Genomic DNA, 18,022 nt, shown 5'->3' on the forward strand with positions numbered 1-18,022 from the left:
AGGGGAGAGGCAGGAGGATCTCAGTTGAGATGTGAGACTTTGTCCTTGCTGCAGTAGAAGCCTTTCTCCACGGACCCACTGGGCTTTGCGAGGAGCAGCGACCCGCCTCCTCGAGAAGATAGAGAGAAGAGCCCATTGCTGTGGTGGCGAGGAGGAGTCCCTCAGGTAAGGATCTCCAAACATGCGTGGTGTTTGCTGCTGCCCAGCAGTGCCCTTCCTTCCTTCGACTCCCCGCAGCCCCTGGGCAAAGAGGGTCTTTTCCTGATGGCCCTCGTGGCTTGGAGAGCGGCAGGCTGGTATTGCATTGCAGGGACCTTGAGTCTGCTCTCTCCAGACAGAAGCAGATCCCACCACATGTGTCCTGACTAGACTTGTAGTGGTGCTCTGCACCTCTCTTTTTTTGTATTCAACTCCTCAGCGTCGGGGAGCAGATCTAGTCCACATCGGCAAGTGCCAGGAGAGCCTCTCGGGCACAGAGGCTCCCGAGAGAGATGTCCAGCAAGAGCCTCCTCCAGCATGCCGAGAGCCAGTGCCAACCAGCCAGGCTGTTAACACCAACGCTTCCTTCTCTTCAGTAAAGCCCCGTCCGCAAACAACTGGGTCTGACACTGTGGGTCTTTCCTCGGTGGCTGTGAAATCTGTACTTGGCAGTGGGTGAGCTTTGGTGGGGCAGGGAAAGGCCGCTGCAGGCAAGAGGGCTGGAGCTTCAGTCCTGCTCCAAGGGCAGCCCTCTCCCAAGGCTTTGCTGTACCTGCTGGGCTGCAGCCCTGCTCTCTGTGGCCCGTGCACCTCCTGGTCCCTGGCACTGTGCCCTGCCGCAGCTGCACATCCCTGCTGAGGAGGGGATTTTCCCCAGGGGAAGAGAAGAGGGGAGGAGGAGGATGCGGAGGAGGAGGAAGAGTAGTGCTGGGTACCCGGTGGAGCAGAGCTGCAGGGGGAAGCATGCGGGGGCTCGCACAGCCAGGGCACTGCGGGGCACCCAGGCCAGCACTGTCAGGGGTACCCAGAGCTGTGCAGGCACCACCGTGTGCCGCAGGGCCAATGAAACCCCAGGCAGGAACGGTGCCTGGGGAGAGGGAAGTTATGGGGGGCAGCTTTTCAGTTGGGTAGCTTGACTGCCAAAGCTCTGCTGGGGCTCCTGAGCCTTTTGTTCGACACGTCCTGGTTAGAAGGGCAGGGAGGAGCTGAGGTGAGATGGGGACACCTCCAAAAACTCCTCTCCAGACACCTGGGTTGGCGTAATGCATGCAAGAGGGGGCCTGAGAGCGGGCCGTGCAGTAGGAGGGAAGGAAGCCCGAAACTGCTGGGCACCCACAGTGCTGAAACCTCTCCCGACACTGGATCGGGACACCAGCTTAGGGTAAAAACAGACTTAGAAAGTGTCCAGATGATGTGTCCAGAAAGCCAAATCCTAATTACCTTTAACAGAGAATGCAACTGGGAGGGAAAGGGGAAGAAAGAAAAGGTGGAGAAAAGGAAAAGGGTAGGCACGCAACTGAAAAAGAAAGCTATCCTGAAGACCAGCTCAGCCCCCCTCGCTCTTTGATGCACACAGATGTCTGAGTTCTGATGTGAAACAGCCGAAAAACCCTGACAGGGCTCCTTTTCACTGTCCTCCTCCCTGGGTGCGTGCTGGGACCTCCTCGTTTCCCTGAAGTCCTCCCAGACTAACAGGGGGGAGCAAAGAACTGCATCTGCAGAAGCAAAGGGGCGGACGTGCCTCGGCTTTGGAGAGGCCCAAAGCCGCCCTGGGCCCCAGCAGCCCCTGGCGCCCCGGCATTTGCTTGGCCCCGAGGCCCCGCGGGGCCTGCCAGCACCGGGGACCCCCGGGGACAGAACCCAAGGACAGCGGTCAGCCCCTGTGGGCAGAGGGACCCGGCTCTGTCCTCCCTTCTGGCCGCAGGAGGATGCCCTGGGCCGCGCCAGCACAGGGCGCCTCTCCTCCTCAGCGCCCGGGGGCAGCGAGGCCTGAGGTAGGCCCTGGGTGCTGGGCTCAGCCTGGCCGCTGCCAGCGGCTCCCGGCACGCAGCTCCCCCTGCCCAAGGCGGTGGCTGCAGCACAGCCAGAGCCACCGTTTGGGAAAGCCTTGCCGGGGCCCAGCAAACCCCAGGCAGCTCCCCTCCGGCCCTGCCCCCGCCCCTGCCCCTCGCCCTGTCCCTCCCCTCCCTCCCTGCGCAGGCCCGGTCCCCCCAGCCGCGCCATTGGCCACGGCTGAGCCAATCAGCGGAGCTGGAGGCGGCCTGTCAGTCACAGCCGGGTGGGGCGGCGCTGGAGGGCGCCCAGGCCCAGGGGCCTGAGGAGAAAGGGGTGAGAGCTGGGCTGGGGGCAGCCGGGGCCCGGGGGGAGCAGGGCCAGGCCAGGGCCGGGGGAGCTGCAGGAGCAGGAGCAGGCATCTGCCAGTGCGGATGGGCCTGGGGGCAGGGGCCTGGAGGTCTCACCGCCCACGGGCCCCACCAGGGCCCAGTCGCCAGCCCTGGGCCCGAGGGCTCAGCCCCAGGGCCAGCCCCAGCAGCAGGGTGGGAGCGGTTCCTGCTGCTGCCCCGAGGGTCGCCAGCCCCAGCCCTGCCAGCTGGAGGTGGGTGTTTGATGTCCGCAGGCCAGGGGAAGGCAGAGTGGCCTCCTCTCTCCAGGCGGCTCCAGGCTTTGGAGCAGGCGTGCTGTGGTGGGGACAGGCCAGGGGCCTTTGCTGTCCCCTCCTGTGGGTCTGGTGCTGATGGACAGGCCCGTCTCTGCCGACAGCCTTTGATGAATGGGGATTTCCAGACACGGAGCTGTTTCTGCCTCCTGGTGGGAGCACGCGCCGGGGCGTTGTTGTCAGAGCAGCCGGTGGGAGCGCTCCGGGGTGGAGGCAGCTCCCTTGGCAGCTGCTTGTGCTACTGCCAACCGGTCCAAAAACTTTCTAACGCCAATTTGGCATCCCTTCTATGGGGACAAATTTGTTCCTGCAAATTGAAGCGTTTTCAAGGAGAGGCAGTAAGGGTCTTCCCTTCCGAATTGATCTGATTGTTAGACTGTTCGCAAGAGATGAGAGATACAGATTTACAGCCTCTCAGGCAAAGGAAGAAAATGGTCCTGGTTTTTGGTTATCTTGGTGAGAATTTAAAATACTGAGATGCTAGATAAAAGAAAGTTACTGTATCTGTCTCCTTACACACAGTTTATCTAACAGTCCCCTCATAAAGTGGATACTTGGAGAGAACTTGAAGAGGAAGAATCAGACTTGTGAAACCCAGGATAAATTGTTTAAGGCCAAGACAAGAGCAGACCAATTTATTTTTCACTGTTTCCTGTGGCTGATTCCTGCTCTGCACGCGTCGGTATCATCCTGGGTATCTTGATTCTTCTCATGCACCACAGAGGAAGCCAGGGCTCCCAGCTCAGGACCGTGGTTTTTCTGGGAGAGACCAAGTGCCCTCAAGGTTACCTGTTGCACTACAAAGTGTTGTACAGCCAGACGCACTTTTATGTTTCTAGATTTGAACTTGGTTGCAGTAATAATAATAATAATAATAATAATAATAACAACAACAGCAACAACAATAATAATACTACTACAAAGAAGAAGCCAGGTTTTATTAGGTGGACTGATATGGCTAGGAAAAAAAAAGGCTAAAGTCCCAGATCCATAAGCTGTCCCAGTCTAATATATTCCTTCTCCTTACAAACCTTGCTGACTATATTCTTGGCAGTGGTGCAGTCTCACCAGGAGATTTGGAACGGATCTAAAGAGTTGTCATGCTTTTTTAAGTAAATTGGGCACAGACAGGTTGTCCCCTAGCACCTAGGTTTGTGACAGCTCCTGGCCATTCCTGGAGGCTGTAACACACAGGCAATGCCCCTCTGGCAGTGCCTGATGAGGTGGTGGGATGCCCAGACAGCCAAGGAGTGACCTACGCTGGAGAGGAATATGCTGGGAAACAGAGGTGAGATCAGCCTCATGGATAACGCTGGCAGTGCAATGGTAGGGCCAGCACTGGAGAAAAGTGTCAAGGGGGCTGATGAACTTCAGGGCTGTGACAACACTGAGCCCCGCAGCCGGGTTTGCAGGGGGGGATTTCAGCAATAGACGTGCCTCATTATTAGGAGTAACCCCTGTGGTCTGCTCTGAGGGGAGAGGGGTGCAGTTCATTTCCACTGTGAGGATGCTAAAAGCAGCATTTGTAATGGATGCATGTCCAAATGGTACTTAAAAATATGTTTGGCGGGGTCAAGGGTGCTCTGTGCGGGGCATGGATAACAAGGAGTGAGCAGCGGGAGCTGCAGCGGGAGCTGCGGCGGGACCTGTGTGGGAGTGGGTGAGGTGCTGCCGGGGTCAGAGACGGTTCCAACCAGCTCCAACAGAGGTGTGAGCAGCCATCGCCTGCCAAAGCTCCAGCAGTCAGGGGAGCCCGCAGCTCCCCGCTGCAGACACTTTGGGTAGGAGAGGCAGGAAGAAGCAGGGAAGGGTAGATGGAAGCCCCTAAGCACTTACAGCCCAGTGTGGCCATGTGGGGACATGGCAGGGGTGAGCCCCAGCCTGGGAAACCCCTCCTGGACAGGAGAGAGTGAGATGGGGGCAGCTCCCTGAAGCCCCTGCCCACTGTGGAGCCCCTCTGGCAGGGTCTGGGCGGGTGGGGAGAGGGGACGGGTGTGTGCAGCCCCTCTGTGACACGGTCTGGGGTCACAGTGGGGCAGCCCCGCATCACAGTGGTGACAGCCCCCCTTTCCCCATCGTGACCAGCATCCGCCCCACAAACTGCCGAGGGGACTCCAGGCGCTGGGGGCTGCTTGTGCCACTGCTCTGCTCCAGACGAGCTGCTCTGCAGTGAGGAGGAGAAGGCAGAGGCAGGCGGCACAACAGCACTGGGATCAGTGAAGGGCGGAGGAGGAGGAGGAGAGCAGAGAGGAGAAGGAGGCTTTTTGCAGGAAGCAAGAGAGCCATCGGCCAGCCACCTGCTGCAGTTGTTGACCTGGAGCAAAGGTGGAACTAAGATGGCAAAGGACCTCTTCTTGCAGCCTGGCTTGTTTCCAACAACTGAGAAGCTCAGGAGTTCTGGTAAGGCCTTCAGACCCAATTTCATGAGTGTTGTCGGGTCAAGGCCATCTCTGAAAACAGGTGTGGAAACACTGAGGGCTGTGGGGGTGGCTGCTCAGGACTGGTGACTGCAAGGCGGGACCTACTTGACCATCCCTAAGGGCTGAGGGGCTGACTTGGCAGCCAGGGCTCCTGTTTCTCTTCCCGATGCAGCCCGTGCCTTCCTGGGCCACCCCAGGCAGAAGTCCCTGGCCCTGAAGGGCTGCTCCTTGCCTGGCGGTGGGCATTGCCCAGCCGGAGCTCAGGTCTGAATGGAAGAGCTGAAGGTGCCCATGGGCCGTGCGGAGTAGGTGTGTTTGGAGCTGCGACACAGGGAGACTGGCCCCTGCTGGGGAGCCACCAGGGCCTGCCCTGAGCCTCTGAACTTTTCGTGGAGCACAGCACTGTGCCCTCACTGGCGTGGCAATCCACTGCCGGTTTCCTGTGGGAGTGGGTCACACCCTGGAGAGCTGCACCTCTTGCAGGCAGGCTGAGGTGTCCTTTGGCTCTTGCCGGGCTCTAGAGAGACCATCTGAAATGCTTGTGTTAGAAATGCATTGGTCCTTGGACAGGAGCAGGCTGAATGGTTTTGAGGTTGCCACCTCAGAGCATGACATGTCTTTCCCTTGTTTTTCCAGAGTTCACTAAGATTTGGGCCAGCGCATCATGGTACCTCAGCCAACAGCTGGCTCTCCACCAGGTGGGAGTTACCTCCTTCTCCTCCCCTCACATCCTGACGAAGGCTGATGAAGTCCTGACAACCCTTTGCCATGGAGTGCCATTGTTCTTCCCCTCCTTTAAAAGCATGACACTGCAATGCACAGGTGTGCAACGGACCAGCTCCTCTGTGCCTTCAGATGTACCATAAGGTCCAGGCGTAGTGTGAGAAAAAGGGTTGGACTTTTTCTGAGGCTTCTGGAGTCCCCACAGTCAGATCTGCATGACAAAACTTGGGACACTTGATGGTTTATTCCAAGTGTGGGACTGCACCCCCCGCCTTGCCTTTTATCTTAATGAGCCAAAGGATGTTTGTCAGCTTTTTCTGACCTGTCTGTTTCTTCATGGGTGAAGGGGAGTGAGAGGCAAAAGTGCAGACCCTGTTTGTCTTCTCCCAAGGTTTCCAAGGAGCCCGTCTTGCTCCTTTGTAGGAGGCAGGGCCTGGGCAGGGCACTAAGCACCATCACCATTCTCTGACAAGTCATTCGTCTGTCCCTCCAAGACTTCTTCTGATCCACCATCTCTGTTTCAGGCTGTCCGCATTCCTGGACTTGGGACTTTTGCAGTTGTCAGAGAGCGAGTAGCCAGCAAGGAGCAGGATCTGGTGGTTGTGGAGAGACCCGTGTTTCATCTTGCAAAGGCTATTGCGCAGGATCATCACCTCCGATATGGTTACATAGACATTCTTGGTAAGCAGACAGACTGAAAGCGGTGCTTGCCCTTGAGCAGAGTGGGGAGGTGTGCTCTGGTGTCCAGAGGTGACTGAGCGGAGTACCAAACTCCCGCCGCAGTCCTCAGAACAGCTTCAGCATGACAAAACCAGCCTGCTCGGAAAAAAAGGACCCTGCCTACCTACTCATTTTAAATAATCACCAGAGGACAATCCAGCCTAACAGCACACTCTCTTTGACCTGCTTCAACAACAGGTTCCCTTCCAGTTTTATTGGTGCTGTGTCTTCTCGTTACCCGGTGTTTCAACTCTCGCTCCCTCTTTCTGCACACTAGACCTCGTGCAGGCAAAGGCCAGGACTCTTCCCGGCTCTCACAGCCTCTTTGCAAGGGGGAAAAGTGGGGGAAACCCAGCGGGGAAAGACGGTTCGTTCCAAACCCCAGTGACCACGATGCCTGTGCTTTCTAGTCACTGCTGCCATCGCAGCAGCTGCCGTAGGACCCTGGGGGGCACCAAGAGCTTGGGTCTGTGTTTGCGGTGCCTTTCTCTCTAATGACAAAGAGGGCCCCGAGGGTGGGCATGGCTCCAATGGCCTGGCACCCTCCAGTTTACTGTGGGACCTGGCGCCTATCTCCCACCTTGTCCTGCAGCCATGGCTCTTCTTCCTGCCAAGTGCCTCTTGGGCGCTTTCTTTCCCTTTCCATATCAGAGAAAGGATAGCCGTCTGCTCCACGCCTCACTTTCCCCTTGTAACAGGAAGGGACGACCCGAGCTTCTCTTCAGAGGTGCTGTACCAGCTAGACAACTCAGTAGCAATATATTGCCTGAGCGCCTGGAAGCTGCAGACCTTTGGTTGTAGCCTGCTTAGCAGCTCTGCAAGTTCACATGTTCCTCTTATTTTTCAGGTCATCAACATTTTGAGCAGCTGCCGTATGCTCGCATAGCCTCGGACAACGCTGTCTCTGAGAGCACGGTGCAGCTTTGCATGGAAAGGACCATGCGTCTTTTCCGTGTCTGCCTAGAGAACAGGAAGAACGTTGCCCTCGTTTGGAGGGACATGGGCATGCTGATCACCCAGGGAAGAGATGTAAAAATGAGTTTTTACACCGACTTTTTGAAAAGGCTGAATGGGACTGACAAGGCGTTGCAAGCTGTTCTCGAGGTAGGATTTTCATTTTCACAGCGCCACTCCCGCTTCTTCTGCAACGCGTTCTGGGGCTGGGGGGCTGCTTTCTGCTGGCCTGCCGTGCCTTGTTCAGCCACTCGGGCTCCTCGTGGCCTACAGTGCAGCAGGCTCTCTGTAGAGCACTTCCCTTGCATGCAACAGTCTGGCTTTGCAAGAGGTACCCGCAGAGGGGCCTCGCTTTGTGACAAAAGGCCAGCACTGGTGGTGGGGAGCGCTGCTTGCCCCGCTCTTGGGGTAGGGAGCAGAGGCAGAGGCAGCACAAGGCTTGCTGAGGCCCGAGCCCTTTGGCTGCTCTGTCTCTTTGCTTGCGATGGTCTAAGGTGGACTGAGCAGCCAGCCCTTCCCAGCATCCCCACCTCCCATCATCTGTCTCCATCCTTGTTGCAGATGCCAGAGATGAGGGACTCGGTCATCTCACGCCATGACACTGCTGCTGCCCAGACCTCTTCTGGACGTGTTATCGTCCTCCCATGGTATGTTTGCTCCTGCAGCCCTCGGCTGAGCAAGCGAGCAGCTTCTCAGCTCGTGCTTGGGAGGGCTGCCTTGCCAGGCGCTGAGAACTGTACTCGTGATGGCACTGAGGAGTGTTTCAGAGGCCTTGTTGGCAGCAAGCAACTCCCTGCTTGCTCTTGTTCAGTTTGACTTTGTTTGGAGGGACAAGGGACAGCAACAATGCTTTATGCGTCTGTCCTACTGTGGACCTAGAGGGGCATTTAGGCAACATTTTCCACCAGGTTTCTCCTGCTCGTTTTCTTTCCTGTGCGTGAGACTGCCTTTTGCTTGGGGCCAAGGGGTAGAGGGGTGGTTTCTTGTCCAAACAGGAGCTTGCATCTGGTGGGGTTCTGCAGGGCTCTGTCTCGTGCCAACATTGCTGTGCAGTGCCATCGACGACTGAGGGGAGGGAGGTGAATCCTTATAGCTGCAAAGGCATTAATCTGCGAGGCGCAGCAAAAAACTTAGAGAACAAGCTCAGAATTCAAAAGGGTGCTGGATCATCAGAGCACTAGAGATCAGTCTGCTCTCCACGGGCACTATGAGTGAGAGAGGAATCATTTTCCCCAGAAGCAGCAAGGGCGTTTTGTGGGAGGACGACCGTTCTGACGGGAAGGACGGAAGGCCACTGGCACAGGCTGATGGGGTCTGGCCTGCCCCTCCAGGCACTGGAGTTCCTACTCCGGTCCTCCGGGATGGGCTGCCTTGGGAAACAATGCGGTGTCCTTTCTTCAGCCTGGTGCCTTCTTCCTCTTTCCAGGTACAAGCTTGAGACTGTGCCTAAAACGGCAACAGTGAAGGCAGACCTGACAGGACATAGGAAGGCTGCCCCAGAGCGGGGCTGGGGAAAAGGTGATGGCACTGGAAAGAAAGGTAAGGGACCAGCGGGATGCTGGCAGGGGCTGTAGGTTTTCCTTGCTCCGTGTCTGGAGGGGATTAGAGCTGAGGTTACCCCAGGATGCCTGGAAGAGGGAGAGGCACCTCCTGTGACTCGCTGTACCCATTATGGTAAAGCTGCAGTGAGCCATTGTGGAACAAGGTCTCAGGACAGCCCTGCACCACAAACGGCCACTGGGACTGCTAAAGGACACCTTCCCAGTGGCCTCCACTCCTCAGCCTGTGCTCCAAACAGTGCAAAGCTCTAACGCTGCTGCGTCTCCTTTCCATCGTATTCTCAGATATTTCCGAAGCAATGCCTTTGGTGTGAACCTGCCCCAGCAGCAAATCTGTGCGCCTGGGACCAACGCAGAAACCCAAAAGCCGGCTGCTCTTGTGCTAAATGATTGCCCTCCCCAGAATGACTCTTGGAGACCACCAGCATCTCCCAGGGAGCCCCCCCATCTCAGCACACGGATGAGAGAAAGCCGTCAAAACAGTTTTCCCCAGGGAATAATGGTGCACTGTAGGCATGAGGAGCTGGACAAAACAACAGTGTCGGAAGAGGCCTGAGACCTCCCAGGAAACATGGCTTTCATCCAAAGGGATGAAAAGGACCACTTTGATCAGTGTTAGCACAGGCTTGAGCAGACCTGCCCGTCACTCTTGTTGGAACCGGGACACAACAGGCACCCAGCTCCCAGAACAACACCGAGATGCTGTTCTAAGGAATCGTCTCATTTCCTGTTTCTAGAGGATCTTGCTGAGAAGCGTCTCCTCTGTCGAGCAAGGCTTTCTCCAAAGCGGTTACCTGCCATGACTGTAAAGCCAGAGGAGGGTGAGAAAGCTGACGGGAGTGAGCCTCGTGCTAGGTGAGACACAGGCATAAATGTGCAATGATGCAAAGATGACCGCGTGCTCTCGTCTCTGTGGGAGCGAGATGTTTCTCCTGGACACAGAGGCTAGATGAACTCAAAGTGTGGTTATCCATGTCCCACTAACGAATGGTTTCTTGGTGCATGGCAAGCATCTTGGAGCTTCTTGGGAGACTCTGCTGGCAGCGTCATTTCTTTCTTTGCTCCTGCTGTGCAGATGTGCTAACTAACTGCAAATGCTCATTCCAGGAGCGGAAGGTCTTTTTGGCTTTCCCTTCAGATTGAAACGACCCCGACCTTTCTGTTTGCTGAGGACAGAGTTCTGCAGTTAGTTACTGCAGAGGATTCCTCTGATTAACCAGAAGCCTCTTCTGTGCTAAAGCCTGCCTTATGGCCTGCAAAAGAGAAGGGCCGAAGAGAGCTCAGTGGCAGGCCTGCTTTTCGCATGGGGTCATGTCCTCGTCCTTTTGACACTGCGTCCCCAGCACCCAACCTGCTCGTAGAGCCCGTGAGCACTCTGTATTTCAGACCACTGAGCAGACTTCAGTGCACTGACCCGGAAGGTGTAGCGGTATCTCCGGGCATAGGACCCTGTTCCTTTCATTGCTGCAGCAAGAGAGGGCCTAGACTGGGGCATCCTGAGTTTTAGTGGGGCTGTTGGGCACATCTGAGTCTGAAGCTTGGGGTCTTCTCTGTCTCTGTGCACTTGATCAGAAGGAGGCAAGCAGAGCACATTCTGCTGCAGAAGCAGGTGCGCCACTTGGAAGCACAAGACGCAGAACCAGCTCCTCCTGCCCTCCTGCCAACGCACCCTGTTGTGTCTTTGCAGGCAGCTACCGGCCATCCAGGGGAGCTCCTTGAAGGCAAAGGAGGAGAAAGAGAAACTAATTCCTCTGGTTGAAGTAGACTTCATTGCCAGAGCTATTGAGAGGAGAGAAAAGGTACCTGACAGAGGCTGCTGCAGTGAGCGTGTCATAGGGGACTGTAGAGAAGCGTTGCTCCGTGCACGCTGATTCTCACAAGATTCGTCACTGTGTGTTCACGGGGCCACTGACTAGTTGCTTTGGTGCTTCCTTGAAGAGAGGCAGGTTACTCTGCCCTTTGAGAATAGCCTTTTCACTTCCATTGGCCTCATGAAGCACACCCAAAGACCTTACTTGTGGATGTTTCTGTCGGCAACGTGACTGCAAGGCTTGTCAGGGATAGCCAGCTGCCAGGTGGTTTTTAGCCTGGTGGTCACTTAGCTGCCTGCTCTCTACAGGCAGGCTCTTTGTTGGAGCCTACAGGAACCTGGGAGCAAAGCAGCGTGGACAGAAAGGCAGAAGAGAAGGGGCAGAAGGGAGGGTAGGAATGAAACCAGCTCAGCCCTAAGCAGGGGAGACTAATGCTGCCTGCTGTTGCATTTTGGTTGCCCTCCAGAATAAACACTCCAAGAGGAAGGAGAAGCTTCCAGAACACCTCCAGAAATACTTGGATGAACGGAAAAAGAGTAAAACAGAGCTGGCGGAAGAGAAACAGAGGAAACGGCATACCCCACCAGCAATCAAAGGGAAGGCTAAGAGAGAAAAGGGGACACCCAGAGCAAAAGCTAAGAGACGAGAGTCGCAGAGGAGCCAGGTACTCTGAATTCCTGCAGAAAAAGAGCACTTTCTCCTCCAGGGGGGCTGAGATTGCAAGGTGCCTCTAGCACCCAAGCCGTCATAGCAGCGTTGCTGCAGCCGATCTGGGCGGGTGACTGCTGCCTTTCCTGAGCAAGAGGGGTGACAGGGAGTTGTCGTGAAACCCTGGTGCCACTCAGGGGCATGCTGAGGTCCTTCTCCTGGTTTTCCCTGTCCCGCTAGGGTTTGTGCCAGAAGTGGTTTGGGGGTGTGCATGCTGGGAAGCAGCACCCTCTGGGTGCAGGGCTGTTGTAGAAGAGTCTCTTCCTGTGCAGGAATCCGGTTCCTCTGTGCAATCATCAGTCAGCGTCCCGACTAGCACGGAGTCAGGGGAGTCCAGCCCCGACCTCCTGGAGATGATGATGAAGGAGTGGGAAGAGGCCAGAGAAGAGGCTGGGGCCGAAGAAGAGGAAGACACTGTCCCTCCTAAGCGGTAAGAGTGCGCCAGCTCCAGCCAAGGCCTGGGGCAGTGGGGTGGTGGTGAGCCACCGGTGGTGGGTCAAGGAAGCCAAGCCCTGAGCCATGGGGCCGCATGGAGCGCTCGGGGATTTCTCCAGCCACGGGCATGAGCTGGGTTAGAAAGCAATGGCAGGGGCCAAAGCAGGTGCTTGAAACTCATCCTGCCCCAAAGGGGCTGTGGGGCCAAATGGGGCCACGTATGTGTGGGGCTGGATGTGGGAAGAGGCAGGAGGGTCACAGCTGCAGGGTCAGAGAGACTTTGTCCTTGCTGGTGCAGGAGCCTTTCCCCACGGACACACCAGGCCCTGCAGGAGGTGGTGACGTGCATCCTGGGGCAGGTTGCCCGCAAGCGCAGGGGGCAGAGAGACGATGAGATGGATCTGCAGGACAAGCTCCAGTGGTAAATCTCTCCAGACACGGGCAGTGCTTCCTCTCCCGCAGTGCCCTTCCTCCCGCTCCCCGCAGCACCGGGGGAGAGAGGCGCTTTCCTGGCACCGGCCTCTCAGCAGAGCCACCTTCTGCGGGCGTGGCCGGCACCCAGCTTGGGAGCCCCCACTGCAGAGCAGTCTCCCTGTGCTGACACCACCTCCTCCTGCCGTGTGTCTGCAGTGAGCTGGCAGTGCTGCAGTGGCATCGGTCGGGGAAAGAGGCAGGCAGCAGCCACCAACTGCGGGAAGCTGGACCCCAACCCGCACCCCCTGCTAGGCCAGGGAAGAGGAGGGCAGGACCGGTATGTGGCGTGGGCTCCTGGACTGTGTCGTATCCACCTGTAGAAAAGCACAGTTATACGGATGTGACGTCTTACAAGACCCCTCACCATGTGCTTAGCTGAAGGCTGAAGCACTTCTCCCAAGGCTTTCTGGAGAGGCAACAGGTTGTTCTGTCCATTTAGAAGACAGCCTTCACTTCTGTCATCTCCAGAAACACCCAAAGACTTGATGTGGTGGTGTTTGTAATGGCAATGGCAGCGCCAGGCTTGTCTGGGAGAGCAAGCAGCTGGGTTGCTTTCAGCCCCACGGTTGCTTGGCTCAGGGCTCATTGCAGAAGGGCTCTGCAGTGGGGCCTGTGAGAACTGCAAGCAAAGCAGGGCTGATGGAGAGGCTGAAAAGAAAGGGCAGGAGGGAGAGGGAGAGCTAAAATCCCCCCAGACCTCTGTCGGGGAGAATAACGCTGCCTGCTGCTGCATTGCCATGGCCCTGCAGGCACAGCCCCACGTGTGCACGGAGGAGGAAGGAGGCAAGCTGTGGGACTCCTTGCGCAAGAAGTGCCAGCAGAAGGCAAGGGCAAAAGTGGACCCCCCGAAGGCCTGGAAAGAAGAGCAAGAGCAGGTACTGCAGGTAGTGAAAACCACTTAGGAAAAGAGCATTTTTCTGCTGCCGGGGAGCCAAGGTGGGAAGGTCCCTAAGCCCTAGGAGCGTGGGGGCTGACTGTTCTGTGTGGGGCTGTACCAGGTGGAGGCACCTTCCCTGCTGCCCAGCGCCACCTCTTGTGCTCACCCCTCTCTCGCTGTGCAGGGCTCCTGCATTTGCGGCACTCCAGAGTGGTGGGGAGAGGGCAGAAAAGAGCCCTCCGTGGAGGACGAGGACAGCCCAGAGGACGAGTTGAGTCTTTACCTTTCGGAGTCCTCATCTCTGAAAAGGTGAGTGTGGGCCAGCTTCAGGCCAGACGTGGGCCAGCTGGGGGCTGGTGACTGAGCTGTGGGGGCGGGGAGCAAATCCCAGCGCCACGGGACTGGACATGCACAGCATCCTCTCCTTTCTCATGCCATGGCAATGGTACAGGTCAGTCCCCAATGCCAGGTGCCTCTCTGCAGCCCCAGGCACAGCCGGCACTGAGGGGGCTGTGGGGTTGAATGGGACCGTGGGGGTGGGAGCGACTGGGAGAGGGGAGAGGCAGGAGGATCTCAGTTGAGATGTGAGACTTTGTCCTTGCTGCAGTAGAAGCCTTTCTCCACGGACCCACTGGGCTTTGCGAGGAGCAGCGACCCGCCTCCTCGAGAAGATAGAGAGAAGAGCCCATTGCTGTGGTGGCGAGGAGGAGTCCCTCAGGTAAGGATCTCCAAACATGCGTGGTGTTTGCTGCTGCCCAGCAGTGCCCTTCCTTCCTTCGACTCCCCGCAGCCCCTGGGCAAAGAGGGTCTTTTCCTGATGGCCCTCGTGGCTTGGAGAGCGGCAGGCTGGTATTGCATTGCAGGGACCTTGAGTCTGCTCTCTCCAGACAGAAGCAGATCCCACCACATGTGTCCTGACTAGACTTGTAGTGGTGCTCTGCACCTCTCTTTTTTTGTATTCAACTCCTCAGCGTCGGGGAGCAGATCTAGTCCACATCGGCAAGTGCCAGGAGAGCCTCTCGGGCACAGAGGCTCCCGAGAGAGATGTCCAGCAAGAGCCTCCTCCAGCATGCCGAGAGCCAGTGCCAACCAGCCAGGCTGTTAACACCAACGCTTCCTTCTCTTCAGTAAAGCCCCGTCCGCAAACAACTGGGTCTGACACTGTGGGTCTTTCCTCGGTGGCTGTGAAATCTGTACTTGGCAGTGGGTGAGCTTTGGTGGGGCAGGGAAAGGCCGCTGCAGGCAAGAGGGCTGGAGCTTCAGTCCTGCTCCAAGGGCAGCCCTCTCCCAAGGCTTTGCTGTACCTGCTGGGCTGCAGCCCTGCTCTCTGTGGCCCGTGCACCTCCTGGTCCCTGGCACTGTGCCCTGCCGCAGCTGCACATCCCTGCTGAGGAGGGGATTTTCCCCAGGGGAAGAGAAGAGGGGAGGAGGAGGATGCGGAGGAGGAGGAAGAGTAGTGCTGGGTACCCGGTGGAGCAGAGCTGCAGGGGGAAGCATGCGGGGGCTCGCACAGCCAGGGCACTGCGGGGCACCCAGGCCAGCACTGTCAGGGGTACCCAGAGCTGTGCAGGCACCACCGTGTGCCGCAGGGCCAATGAAACCCCAGGCAGGAACGGTGCCTGGGGAGAGGGAAGTTATGGGGGGCAGCTTTTCAGTTGGGTAGCTTGACTGCCAAAGCTCTGCTGGGGCTCCTGAGCCTTTTGTTCGACACGTCCTGGTTAGAAGGGCAGGGAGGAGCTGAGGTGAGATGGGGACACCTCCAAAAACTCCTCTCCAGACACCTGGGTTGGCGTAATGCATGCAAGAGGGGGCCTGAGAGCGGGCCGTGCAGTAGGAGGGAAGGAAGCCCGAAACTGCTGGGCACCCACAGTGCTGAAACCTCTCCCGACACTGGATCGGGACACCAGCTTAGGGTAAAAACAGACTTAGAAAGTGTCCAGATGATGTGTCCAGAAAGCCAAATCCTAATTACCTTTAACAGAGAATGCAACTGGGAGGGAAAGGGGAAGAAAGAAAAGGTGGAGAAAAGGAAAAGGGTAGGCACGCAACTGAAAAAGAAAGCTATCCTGAAGACCAGCTCAGCCCCCCTCGCTCTTTGATGCACACAGATGTCTGAGTTCTGATGTGAAACAGCCGAAAAACCCTGACAGGGCTCCTTTTCACTGTCCTCCTCCCTGGGTGCGTGCTGGGACCTCCTCGTTTCCCTGAAGTCCTCCCAGACTAACAGGGGGGAGCAAAGAACTGCATCTGCAGAAGCAAAGGGGCGGACGTGCCTCGGCTTTGGAGAGGCCCAAAGCCGCCCTGGGCCCCAGCAGCCCCTGGCGCCCCGGCATTTGCTTGGCCCCGAGGCCCCGCGGGGCCTGCCAGCACCGGGGACCCCCGGGGACAGAACCCAAGGACAGCGGTCAGCCCCTGTGGGCAGAGGGACCCGGCTCTGTCCTCCCTTCTGGCCGCAGGAGGATGCCCTGGGCCGCGCCAGCACAGGGCGCCTCTCCTCCTCAGCGCCCGGGGGCAGCGAGGCCTGAGGTAGGCCCTGGGTGCTGGGCTCAGCCTGGCCGCTGCCAGCGGCTCCCGGCACGCAGCTCCCCCTGCCCAAGGCGGTGGCTGCAGCACAGCCAGAGCCACCGTTTGGGAAAGCCTTGCCGGGGCCCAGCAAACCCCAGGCAGCTCCCCTCCGGCCCTGCCCCCGCCCCTGCCCCTCGCCCTGTCCCTCCCCTCCCTCCCTGCGCAGGCCCGGTCCCCCCAGCCGCGCCATTGGCCACGGCTGAGCCAATCAGCGGAGCTGGAGGCGGCCTGTCAGTCACAGCCGGGTGGGGCGGCGCTGGAGGGCGCCCAGGCCCAGGGGCCTGAGGAGAAAGGGGTGAGAGCTGGGCTGGGGGCAGCCGGGGCCCGGGGGGAGCAGGGCCAGGCCAGGGCCGGGGGAGCTGCAGGAGCAGGAGCAGGCATCTGCCAGTGCGGATGGGCCTGGGGGCAGGGGCCTGGAGGTCTCACCGCCCACGGGCCCCACCAGGGCCCAGTCGCCAGCCCTGGGCCCGAGGGCTCAGCCCCAGGGCCAGCCCCAGCAGCAGGGTGGGAGCGGTTCCTGCTGCTGCCCCGAGGGTCGCCAGCCCCAGCCCTGCCAGCTGGAGGTGGGTGTTTGATGTCCGCAGGCCAGGGGAAGGCAGAGTGGCCTCCTCTCTCCAGGCGGCTCCAGGCTTTGGAGCAGGCGTGCTGTGGTGGGGACAGGCCAGGGGCCTTTGCTGTCCCCTCCTGTGGGTCTGGTGCTGATGGACAGGCCCGTCTCTGCCGACAGCCTTTGATGAATGGGGATTTCCAGACACGGAGCTGTTTCTGCCTCCTGGTGGGAGCACGCGCCGGGGCGTTGTTGTCAGAGCAGCCGGTGGGAGCGCTCCGGGGTGGAGGCAGCTCCCTTGGCAGCTGCTTGTGCTACTGCCAACCGGTCCAAAAACTTTCTAACGCCAATTTGGCATCCCTTCTATGGGGACAAATTTGTTCCTGCAAATTGAAGCGTTTTCAAGGAGAGGCAGTAAGGGTCTTCCCTTCCGAATTGATCTGATTGTTAGACTGTTCGCAAGAGATGAGAGATACAGATTTACAGCCTCTCAGGCAAAGGAAGAAAATGGTCCTGGTTTTTGGTTATCTTGGTGAGAATTTAAAATACTGAGATGCTAGATAAAAGAAAGTTACTGTATCTGTCTCCTTACACACAGTTTATCTAACAGTCCCCTCATAAAGTGGATACTTGGAGAGAACTTGAAGAGGAAGAATCAGACTTGTGAAACCCAGGATAAATTGTTTAAGGCCAAGAGCAGACCAATTTATTTTTCACTGTTTCCTGTGGCTGATTCCTGCTCTGCACGCATCGGTATCATCCTGGGTATCTTGATTCTTCTCATGCACCACAGAGGAAGCCAGGGCTCCCAGCTCAGGACCGTGGTTTTTCTGGGAGAGACCAAGTGCCCTCAAGGTTACCTGTTGCACTACAAAGTGTTGTACAGCCAGACGCACTTTTATGTTTCTAGATTTGAACTTGGTTGCAGTAATAGTAATAATAATAATAATAACAACAACAGCAACAACAATAATAATACTACTACAAAGAAGAAGCCAGGTTTTATTAGGTGGACTGATATGGCTAGGAAAAAAAAAGGCTAAAGTCCCAGATCCATAAGCTGTCCCAGTCTAATATATTCCTTCTCCTTACAAACCTTGCTGACTATATTCTTGGCAGTGGTGCAGTCTCACCAGGAGATTTGGAACGGATCTAAAGAGTTGTCATGCTTTTTTAAGTAAATTGGGCACAGACAGGTTGTCCCCTAGCACCTAGGTTTGTGACAGCTCCTGGCCATTCCTGGAGGCTGTAACACACAGGCAATGCCCCTCTGGCAGTGCCTGATGAGGTGGTGGGATGCCCAGACAGCCAAGGAGTGACCTACGCTGGAGAGGAATATGCTGGGAAACAGAGGTGAGATCAGCCTCATGGATAACGCTGGCAGTGCAATGGTAGGGCCAGCACTGGAGAAAAGTGTCAAGGGGGCTGATGAACTTCAGGGCTGTGACAACACTGAGCCCCGCAGCCGGGTTTGCAGGGGGGGATTTCAGCAATAGACGTGCCTCATTATTAGGAGTAACCCCTGTGGTCTGCTCTGAGGGGAGAGGGGTGCAGTTCATTTCCACTGTGAGGATGCTAAAAGCAGCATTTGTAA

Source organism: Platalea leucorodia, assembly GCF_965183815.1.
Source record: "Platalea leucorodia genome assembly, chromosome: 16".
NCBI classification, from domain to species: Eukaryota; Metazoa; Chordata; class Aves; order Pelecaniformes; family Threskiornithidae; genus Platalea; species Platalea leucorodia.